We start from the raw sequence: 10784 nt of genomic DNA, 5'->3' as shown, positions 1-10784 counted from the left end.
TAAATTTTGGCTGTTACGCCCTTTTCAAATGTTGGTCTAGATTTAGTAACATGTCAATAACTAATTTCAGAGGTTGATTTTCGAAATGTGTGGTTTGGTGAACTGCTCAACTTTGTCTGATATTACGTTCCTCAAAATCTAATAATTACAGAGTTTTCTCCAATATCTCTTAATATACTAAATGATAACAACAATTCAATCATTCACTAAAAGCTCTAGCAACTAGCGCTTCAACTCCGTAATTAGTGCAATTTAAAAAACGAACTTTTAGGCAGATAAAACAAATAGTGCTTAAAGTCTACAATACAACACGTTTCGAAAGCCTCTCAAATGAGTTATTGACATACTACTAAATGATCGAACTCGGATTTATTAAATGATCGAAACCATCCTCGATTTTATATTTTGTTTTGTATTACCAACTAGTAGAACCCGCCCAATTTTGCTCGGGTTTGTTTTTTTTGCGTTCAAACTGTCAATAGATGAGCTCATTGCAGCACCACACTTTAGATCGACATCAGTGCAAGCAGACCGTTGCATTTTAATGATTATTCTGCTTTCCCAACAACATTTTTCGATTTTCCATACATAACACAGCTGATCGCAAGACGAATCGATCAGTGAGGAAATTTTGAAAATAGGTCCATTCGTTCGTGAGTTATAATGCCTCAAATAAAAAGCAAACTCATTTTTATATATAGAGAAGATTTGAAATTTCAATTAATTTTTGTCTTATCTTCCGTAAAAGTCTATTTTTTTTCGGTATAAAAAAGCGAAGGCCGCAATGGATAGGAGGCAATTACCAGAGCAGCCCGGCAATGGGGGCAGTTCCTTCATCTGTGGTGCCACCTGAAAAGTCTCGAGAAAAAGTAGAATCAAGGAAATTTGACATGGCATAATATACAAATCGGTGATTAAAATGCCTCTAGAAAGTTATATTTTTTTTGCAAAACATATAAAAATCAAGATATCATGCCCTTGTCATAAGACGAGTTAATACAATCCCATTGAATTCCACCACTTAATTGTATCTTGACAGATACGTATTTCGACCTCAACAGTAAGGCCGTCTTCAGTGTCTCGTACTTGACTCGACCACACCGTGTGAAATTCCAATTATTCTACTTTTTCTCTTGATGACAGCTGTATGATTGTTGTAAATTTGCACGAGTAATTACTTAAATTTCCCCACCAAAAATCCTTCCAGTTTCCATAAAAAAATCTTCGTAATTTCTGCAAGAAAGCCTTCGTAATTTTAATGAAAATTTATCCGAAGTTTTTACGAGAAATTCACCGAAATTTCCACTGGAAATTCCCCGGAAATTCAACGGAAAATTAACAATTCCTGGGAATGTCCACATGAAATTTGAATTTTAGAAATTTCATCAAGAAATTGCTCAAAATTTGCAAGGATTTCGTTGGAATCTATTCTAAAATTCCACGGAAATATTTCGGAATGTTCACTAAAATTTAAAATCAGCTAGAACAATTATTCTTAATTTTCACGCAAATTCACTTGGAACATTAATTTGAAAACATTTGGAATTTTGAAGGAAATTGTTTGGATTTAAACGTATGATTATACTTTTTCAAAAGTTCTATGAATTTTCAATGGAATATTGCATGGAATTTTCAAGAAAAGAATCAGAATTTTCGCGGAATACATCAATCAGTGAATTCAACCAAATTCCGGTGCAAAAATGTCGGTGGCGCACAGCTCCAGGAGGAATCGAATACAACGGAAATTCCATTAGTTGGTTTCCAGATCTGGTTTCAGCAGACCTGGATAGAGGTTCAAATTTGATTTTGTTTTATATTGATTTTTGTTGGATTATGTTAAGTTTGGTTTAGTTCTGTTGTACAATAATTCTATATTAAAATGGGTTTGAATCATTGAATTACTCAACACGTGATTGATTTCCATTTTATTTTGATGGCATATGATATTTACTGACACTTGCAGCACACATGTTGCAGAGAAGTTACAGTTACAACTTATATGCAACCAAATTTGGTCACATTTGAGTTCATGCAACCAAATATAGTGGGTTAAGGTCACTCCTGACGGAATCCAAGTTTCAAAGTGCTCGTGTTTTCGGGGGCACACCACTCGATACGCAGGCGGCGCACAACTGTCATTTTTGTTGATTTAGCTTTGCTGCGTCGCAGCATGCGTGAAAAAATAAAAATGACAGTTGTGCGTTGCTTCCGTACCGAATGGTGTGCCCCCGAAAACGCGAGCACTTTAAAACGTGGATTCCGTCAGGAGTGACCTTAACAATATAGTCCACTCCGAGAATCCCCATATATTAGGCAACGGACAGCACAATCATTACCATCTTGCGTCACAAAAGGCAACTAACGTCTGGATAGCCAAGGGGTGTGATAATCGGAAAAGTTACAATAGTGTAACAATTTTTCATAGTTTGAATTACATTTTTCAAAGTTATATTTTCAAGCTCAGATGTCAAAATGAACCCATATGATGATTTCTAGCACATCATTTAAACATGTAATACTGCATATTGCATTATACGTTTGGACACCCTCGACATGTCTTTTCACTACACTGCTTGCCTTTTTTTGACACCGCGGCGCTACTGTGTTGTCTTTCGAAATCAGCCAGAGTGGACTATATTGGCAATAGAGTATATTTGATGTGTAGTGCTACTCGGGTCAACTCCGAAGCCCCATTACTGCAGGAGATTGAAGCAGCCATCCAATGCATGAAATTCAACAAAACTCCAGGCGGGCGATCGCATATCGGCAGAGATGTTTAAAGCTTACCCCATGTTATCAACCATGCTGAAATATCTGGGACACTGTGACTTTTCTGGCTGACTGCCTTAGTGAAGGTCCCAAAAAAGAGCATCTAACTTTATGCGTCAACTGGCAATAAGGTGTATCTTGTTACTGTGCATTGTTCTCAAAATTAAGTGAAAAGTTATCCTAAATCAGATACAGGATAAGATAGATACTTGTTTCCGAAAGCAACAGGCAGGATTCCATCCCGGAAGATCGTGTGTGAAACATGTGGTCACGCACCGTATTATCCTGGAGCAAGTCTAATAATTCCAATAGTTCTTTTATTTGGTATTCCATAACTATACGGAAACACTTTCGATCGCCTTGACCACGAAAATCTGTGAAACCCCATAGTTGTCCTCATCGAAGCGCAGTACGAAGCTTTCACGTGCAGAGTCCTGAATAACGGAGCTCTGACCTCATCCAGATAGTCGCTGGAATGAGGCGAGGATGTCATTTATCTCCTTTGCCTCAACGTAATTATGTTCCTTCTGTTTTTCATCGTAGTTACGAAAGCAGCCTATTACTATAGAGCACCTGAACGACTTCGATTAGCACAACAGCGTTCTGGTACGCGTAGTAAAGCTGAATGACCTGGCCGACGTCTTTTTTAAGGCGGGTCTCACGATCAACGGCAACAAGACCAAATCGTTGGATATCAACACGAACCTCTCCTCTAACTTTACGATAGTCTGATAAGTAGTGGAGGCATTCTCTTGGCATCTTGTTAACGTTGGACGGTGGAGCCTAGATTGACATATAAGTATAAGAGTAACAAGGATCAAAAAGGTTTTTGCGAGTTTACGAAATATGAGGAGATTCAATCAGATTAGTCAATGCACTAGATTTCGAATATTTAACTTTAGCGTGATATCTGTGTTGCTATACGCCAGCAAAAATTGGTGTGTATCAGTAGCGATCACGCAGAAACTGCAGCTATTCATTAACCGATGCCTACGTTTTACAATGCAGGTCTGGTGGCCTCACAACTGGATTTCCAATGCTGATCTTCATAGACAATGTTTTTCAAAATCGATAGCAACAGGAACTTGAGAGCGTAAATGGAGGTGGGTCAGCCTACCATTACGAAATCTCCAAGCAAGCGCTGGACTAGGGTTCATCAGGACACCAAAGCAGATGCAGATTTAGAGGGTCGTGGCGACAAAGCCTCATCAAAAAATTAAGGTAAAGTCAATAGGAATCTGATCTAGGCTCAGGTTAAAGCAAAAGTATGCAGCCGTCTAGGATGGAGCATTTTTACGTTGGCCCTATGTACTCGTAGGAATGCTCAGGACCCTTGAGTGAATGAGTGAGTATATAAGAAGTTTTGTTATTGAATGTTAACTAAAAATGGTAGGCTTTCAGCTACTCCATACATATATTGCTTGCTAGTTCGTTTACGAATCACAATGCTTTGAAAATGAAAGTTCAATCTCATTTTATTTGAGCGGAGCTTTGTCTGTCTGTATAACATTGCTTGACGTTCTTGGATTAGCTGACAAAACCGATAAATTCTTATGATGTTTTATCATTTACAGATGTCTTACCAGTATCATAAAAACACAAGATAACTTAAAGAAGAAGTTGTGTGATATTACAGGGCAGTCTGCGTTACATATAATACAAGAAAAAGTTCAATTATAATTCTTTATTCGAATAAAAACATAACAAGTCAAGCCAGAACGTTCATATAAAAAGAAAATAAATGAATAATATAAACAACAGAAGCATTTGAAATAATCAAATTGTAAAACATATGCTGCAACAAAAAAATGATATAATACAAAACGAATATAACATTTTAATTGCTCTATCGAATTATCGCTTTACTAAGCTGATCTCCATCGATCGTACCACGTTCGTTCCTTAATTCCTAATGACTAGCGTGTTTTCCTTAAACTCAAAAAAAGCCAAAACAGACCGTGATGGCAAAACGATAACTTAAATTCCACCGTATGCGGACGTTTGTGTGTTTGTGAACCGTTGTTGGTTCCTCGGCGTGTGTAATCTAACGACGCATTCGCTACTTAATTTGTTGTGTATTGGTTCACTTACTTACGCTTATTACCTAGCACTGTTTTTTCTTGCTTCCGTAGTTTTTTAGATTTTTTTTACACATTTATATATAGCATGCTAATATGATGTATTTCTCTTTTTTCCTGGGTTGTTACAATCTAATCGATTTCGGCTGTTTCTTCAGTGTTGTGATCGCTTTTTACACTTGTTGTCCTGTTTCATTGTATATATAATGTCTTTGAATCGAAAATATTTAAAAAGCACATTTCTGTTATATTTCAATGTTAACATAGTTTTAAATTTACTTTTCATTTAATATACAAGTGTTACCAACGTTTTTGTTTACTTTTATTCTTTAATTTAATTAAATCACAGATATAAGCCATCATTTTTATGTTCTTCCTCTTTATATTCATATTGTTTTTTGGTTTTGTTTTTTTTTCTTTGAAAATTTTTCTTATATATCTTTTGCTATAAACGAGCATACTCTAGTTTTTGTATTTCTTTGTTGTTTTCGAAAAAGAGAGACAGCGAAGAAGCTTACATCTCGTCGGTTCATGACTTAGTATTAGACAACCCCGTTGCGAACTATTTCTCAAACTTTCGTCTGTTTTATTTAGTTGCAAAAAAGATATTTGTAACCTTTCAAGACGTCGAAGCCTACTTCTCTGCATTCACTGCGGCAAAACAGGTAGAAAAAGTGCTGTGATATGGAACGAAATATCAAGCAATAGCTCTAGTTGTTGTTGTTGTTGTAGTTTCCTGTTGTTGGAATAGTTATGTGTATAAGTGTTTCGTTCATTTTCGTATTTTTGTTTATCTTCGCAAGGAAATAATGCATTACTATATATTAGAGATTGTATTGCTTTCGAATAATGTATGTTTATTTCCATACGTTGCTATTAAGACAAACGGTCGGAAAAGTGCAAATTGTTTTATTGGAGAGAGCATGCATTGTCGGTATTAAAGAGACATGGAATAAGTGTGCTTGTGTGTGTGATTGTTCTCTTTCAGGTTATGATTGAAGATGTAAGGGTACATTTTTTGTCATATAAATGGGGTAAAAGTTACAAAGAGAAAGTCGGTTCTTCAATGATCATCGTCAATAATGACTCAACCACCGCTCCTTAAATTATGTTTCTTCTTAGATTTTGATTTGATAGTTTACCGCGCTGCAAACAAGTGATTGTCCAGGACGATTCCATTATTTAACGGGTAGTTCGAGCTATGAAAATAATGGTTTATTTTAGAAGTCAATGTCTTATTTGATACCGGAAATAATAGAAGAATGCGTTCGTTGGAATCGATCGTTGAATCAAAGTATAATTGGCTTTTATGATTTTTTTCTTCAAATGTTGATATTAATGTGACTTCAATAAGATATAGTGACACCAAGTATTAAAATTGAAGCAGAGATCAGATTAATTGCGCGTTTCAAACGAGTAGGACACTTGTTAAACGCGGCACATGACAATACTCTACAATAGGACTCCAATTCTAGACCAACATTTGAAAAGGGCGTAACAACCAAAATTTATTCCTTCTGATTCTTTGTCTACATATAAAGCTTTATATGTAGGCGTAGAATCAGAAGGAATAAATTTTGGCTGTTACGCCCTTTTTAAATGTTGGTCTAGAATTTATACAATTACAAGATTCTTGTGATAATGCTTCCATCGCATTATTCAAATTAGCCAAAAATTTATTCAGACATGTTATTCTGAATACTTTTTTTTACTATTTTGAATAATAAATAAATAATAAAGCTTTGATTTAGTAATTTTTGTATGCAGTTTTGATTGATCCAAAACAAAAAAAAAAATAAAACATGATGAAAATAGTCTATAGACGTCAAGGAAACTTTTTTGAAGATTGCCGTAAGAGCCTACTAACTTTTTTTTTGAAAATTATTTTGTTTTTTTAGACATATAACAAAGTTTATAACCAATCCTACCAACTGCAGTATGCATGCTTGGAGATCTAGAAAAGTGGTTTACTTATCGCATTCTAGAAAAGCGATGCTTCAACGTTAACGACAGGGAACTAATTACACCGATTCCAACGATAAGCACAGCGCTAAATGGTAATAAAACCTTGTCTCACTCGGTCGGTGTTAAATTTTACAGAACAAAGAATCGATTTGTTTATCTAGAAACGATGGAAATATCTACGTCTTTCCTATTGTACATCCCCGTATTTGTTTTGAAGCTTTTGACTTTTTTCACTCTGTATTGGAAATTTTACAAAACAGTTTTCCACAACTTTTTCTCGAAGAACAGAAAAACGTTTAATAAAAAATTTGCTTTCTTTTAGAAACGAATATCACTCGTATGCCTGAAATTCATCAGTTATTTTCATCTCCTGTAAGATGGGTTTCTCGCGAAAAAACAAGAACTAAACTTAGATTCAACTTTAAGTCTTTTCAATTGTTTTGTATTTTTTAATTATTGAATAGTTTTCGTTTGTGCACTGCCTCGATAAAATCGTTATGTTTTCCAAGATCCGTAGTAGTAAAATCAATATTTACAAAGACTTTCCTCCATGTTGTTCTCTAGAATACAAGCAGCTTCTCATATGTCTGCTGTTGGGTCTAGACCATGCACATGTGCTGAACGATGAACTTTGCCTATGAACTGCTTGGTGCCATAGTGGATGATGCAAGTTTCGCTGAAGCTATAAGTGTAGCTATTTATGGTATTTGGCTGGTGCAAAACAAGCCAAAACTGATCATTTTCACAGAGCTTTACAATCACTAGTCTATATGGACAGTTGTTTCGGCGATTTGCATCAGGAACCATACGCAAATGATGTAGCATTTTAGATGAGGTGAAAAGGTGATAAGTTAATCTCAGATTTAGTAAGAAACCATCTACATATTTTAGGTGTGAATGCGGAAAATATTTTTTATGCGTTTTCAAAATAACTAAAAAATGCTACTTCGTTTAAGGATGTTTCCTTATTTAATATGTCTCTTTCCTCAAAAGTATCCTTCTAGCCTAGAAGAGTGCGTATGACGATATAATCGATGCATTTGACGATCTGTGTGCTGTAACGACTAATATCTTTCTGCGCTTACAACATAAATTATGAATATACCTTTTTGATATCGAAACGATATATTTTTTTGCATCGGTAATGGATTGGCAGAGATGAATTTTAAAAATATTTTTTTAATTCTCCTAGTTCGAATGTTTTAAAAAGATCTTAGTTTAGTTTGTGTGTTTGAAATGTTTCGTCACCATTATTTCGTTTTTCTTCCTAATTACAATTAGAACAGGTCACCGCCCATCCATTTTTGGTATCTGTTTTTATCGGCACATGCTTCAACTTGTTGACTGAGGAATTCCCTTCACAATTGCTGCTGTCTTTGGTTTGTTTGTAGAGTGTTTCGTTCGTATAACGAGCTGAGTGGCGTATTTACACGTTTTTGGCTTAACATTAGCTACGTTTGTTAGTATTTTTCGTTGAGGTGGATATTCGGAACTTCCTGTAAGAAAAAAAAAATAGAACGTTAAAAGAAAGTTTTGGATTTGTGGCGAAACGCGACTATGAAGTTTATTACATCGTGTTTCGGTTGGCAATATAAATCCGAACTGTTTCGATAGCTGACTGGTATAACTGAAGACGGCGGCCTACCGCCCTCAAGCAAAGAAAATTATGACGCATCGACAGCTAAAGCCTGTGATTCACCCCAATACTAAGTGGACAAAGTCATTCCCAATTGTTCTCCTCGGATAGGGGATTTTTCTTATTTTTTTTCAACCATCCTGTCATGTAAGATTTTTTTCCTTACAAATATTTTTTTTTATTAAAATGAAGCGTAAGAAAACGACATACTGCCCCGTAGACCTTTACGTAATAAAAGTATGACCCTTATCAACCGTGCACCCAAAGGAGTGATCACACGCCAGAGATGGCGGTTTGCAACACTACAATATCGACCTTACTATATCCGTCAACGGCTTCGAAGCAACACACATCTTACCAACCGAAACAACAAGCCTGTAGCCGCAGTTACTTCTAACCCAGCGTCTCCACCAAGCAGCCGAAATGACATGGAACCAGCCATACCAAACATAACTAAAACGTCACATTATGTTATGATTCCTTGGCGATTCTGGTGAATGGAGAGCAGCTAATTTATCACACAATTGATGTCTATCTAATGCAACGCACTACACTTACATATTGTATCACAATCTAACTCACAAAACAGAAAAATTGTTTTTAGTAATTAACTACTGAGAACACGTACTTCTTTAGATGACGTGAAAGGTTAGCTCTTTGTATGAGTGTATAGACAAGGCTGTTAAGCTACAATCGTGCTTTTGTGCGTTAAATAATATTACCTTCATTATGTGATTTATGCTACGTTTTGACAGGGCAAGTGAATTGAACAATTCAGTTGAATTCAATTAACTTGCCAAAAGTTGAACATGATCAACTTTCTTTTCGTTCAAGTAAATTGAATTAAGGTGGTTAGGGGAAGAGGCCGGAACAAAACAACGACTTTCGGGTATTCAGTTATATTTACCGCCATCGGTGGTGACAATGGGGGGGGGGGGGGGGGTTGGGGGGTGTTGAGAATGGGTCATCGCTCTCACCGACAGCCTGGAGGTCGTAAAGTAAAATCGTTCAAAAAGCTCTCTTATATTTTAGTCCGGAGGAAAAAGCGCCAGCAGGAAGATCGAGACCGTGAAGAGACGGAGGAACTGTACCGCGCTAATAACGCACGAAAGTTCTATGAGAAGTTGAACCGTTCACGTAAGGGCCACGTGTCACAGCCCGATATGTGTAAGGACATAAACGGGAACCTTCTTACGAACGAGCGTGAGGTGATCCAAAGGTGGCGGCAGCACTACGAAGAGCACCTGAATGGCGATATGGCAGAGGTGGCGGTATGGTAATGAACCTAGGAGCACGCGCGCAGGACATGCGACTTCCGGCTCCGAATCTCCAGGAAATCCAGGAGGAGATCGGCCGGCTGAAAACAACAAAGCCCCTGGAGTTGACCAACTACCAGGAGAGCTGTTTAAACACGGTGGTGAAGCACTGGCTAGAGCGCTGCACTGGGTGATTACCAAGGTTTGGGAGGATGAGGTTCTGCCGCAGGAGTGGATGGAAGGTGTCGTGTGTCCCATCTACAAAAAGGGCGATAAGCTGGATTGTAGCAACTACCGCGCAATCACATTGCTGAACGCCGCCTACAAGGTACTCTCCCAAATTTTATGCCGTCGACTAACACCAATTGCAAGAGAGTTCGTGGGGCAGTACCAGGCGGGATTTATGGGTGAACGCTCTACCACAGACCAGGTGTTCGCCATACGTCAGGTATTGCAGAAATGCCGCGAATACAACGTGCCCACACATCATTTATTTATCGACTTCAAAGCCGCATATGATACAATCGATCGGGACCAGCTATGGCAGCTAATGCACGAAAACGGATTTCCGGATAAACTGATACGGTTGATCAAGGCGACGATGGAACGGGTGATGTGCGTAGTTCGAGTTTCAGGGGCATTCTCGAGTCCCTTCGAAACCCGTAGAGGGTTACGGCAAGGTGATGGTCTTTCGTGTCTGCTATTCAACATCGCTTTGGAGGGAGTAATACGAAGGGCAGAGATTGACACGAGTGGTACGGTTTTCACGAAGTCTGTCCAGTTATTTGGTTTCGCCGACGACATTGATATCATGGCACGTAACTTTGAGAGGATGGAGGAAGCCTACATCAGACTGAAAAGCGAAGCTAAACGGATTGGACTAGTCATCAACACGTCGAAGACGAAGTACATGATAGGAAGAGGCTCAAGAGAGGTCAATGTGAGCCACCCACCACGAGTTTCTATCGGTGGTGACGAAATCGAGGTGGTTGAAGAATTCGTGTACTTGGGCTCACTGGTGACCGCCGATAACGATACCAGCAGAGAAATTCGGAGCCGCATAGTGGCTGGAAATCGTAC

General features: G+C 37.8%; 1 protein-coding gene and 1 long non-coding RNA gene across 2 annotated transcripts in view; one reads left to right on the top strand and one right to left on the bottom strand.

Annotated features, from left to right (window-relative positions):
- On the top strand, window positions 1–5359 carry LOC134211153 (uncharacterized). The gene is made up of 2 exons (XR_009978948.1): window positions 1–2054; window positions 2287–5359. It is a non-coding gene; the product is annotated as an uncharacterized LOC134211153 (long non-coding RNA).
- LOC134211150 (potassium voltage-gated channel protein Shab-like) overlaps window positions 4437–10784 on the bottom strand; it is a 593106-nt gene continuing 586758 nt past the window's right edge. The window contains 1 exon segment of the mRNA XM_062687792.1: window positions 4437–8308. The gene's annotated coding sequence lies outside the window, so the exon portion shown is untranslated.

The sequence above is a fragment of the Armigeres subalbatus genome, chromosome 2 (assembly GCF_024139115.2).
Source record: "Armigeres subalbatus isolate Guangzhou_Male chromosome 2, GZ_Asu_2, whole genome shotgun sequence".
NCBI lineage: Eukaryota > Metazoa > Arthropoda > Insecta > Diptera > Culicidae > Armigeres > Armigeres subalbatus.
The sequence above is the reverse complement of the archived record's forward strand: the minus strand, read 5'-3'. Positions and strand labels throughout refer to the sequence as shown.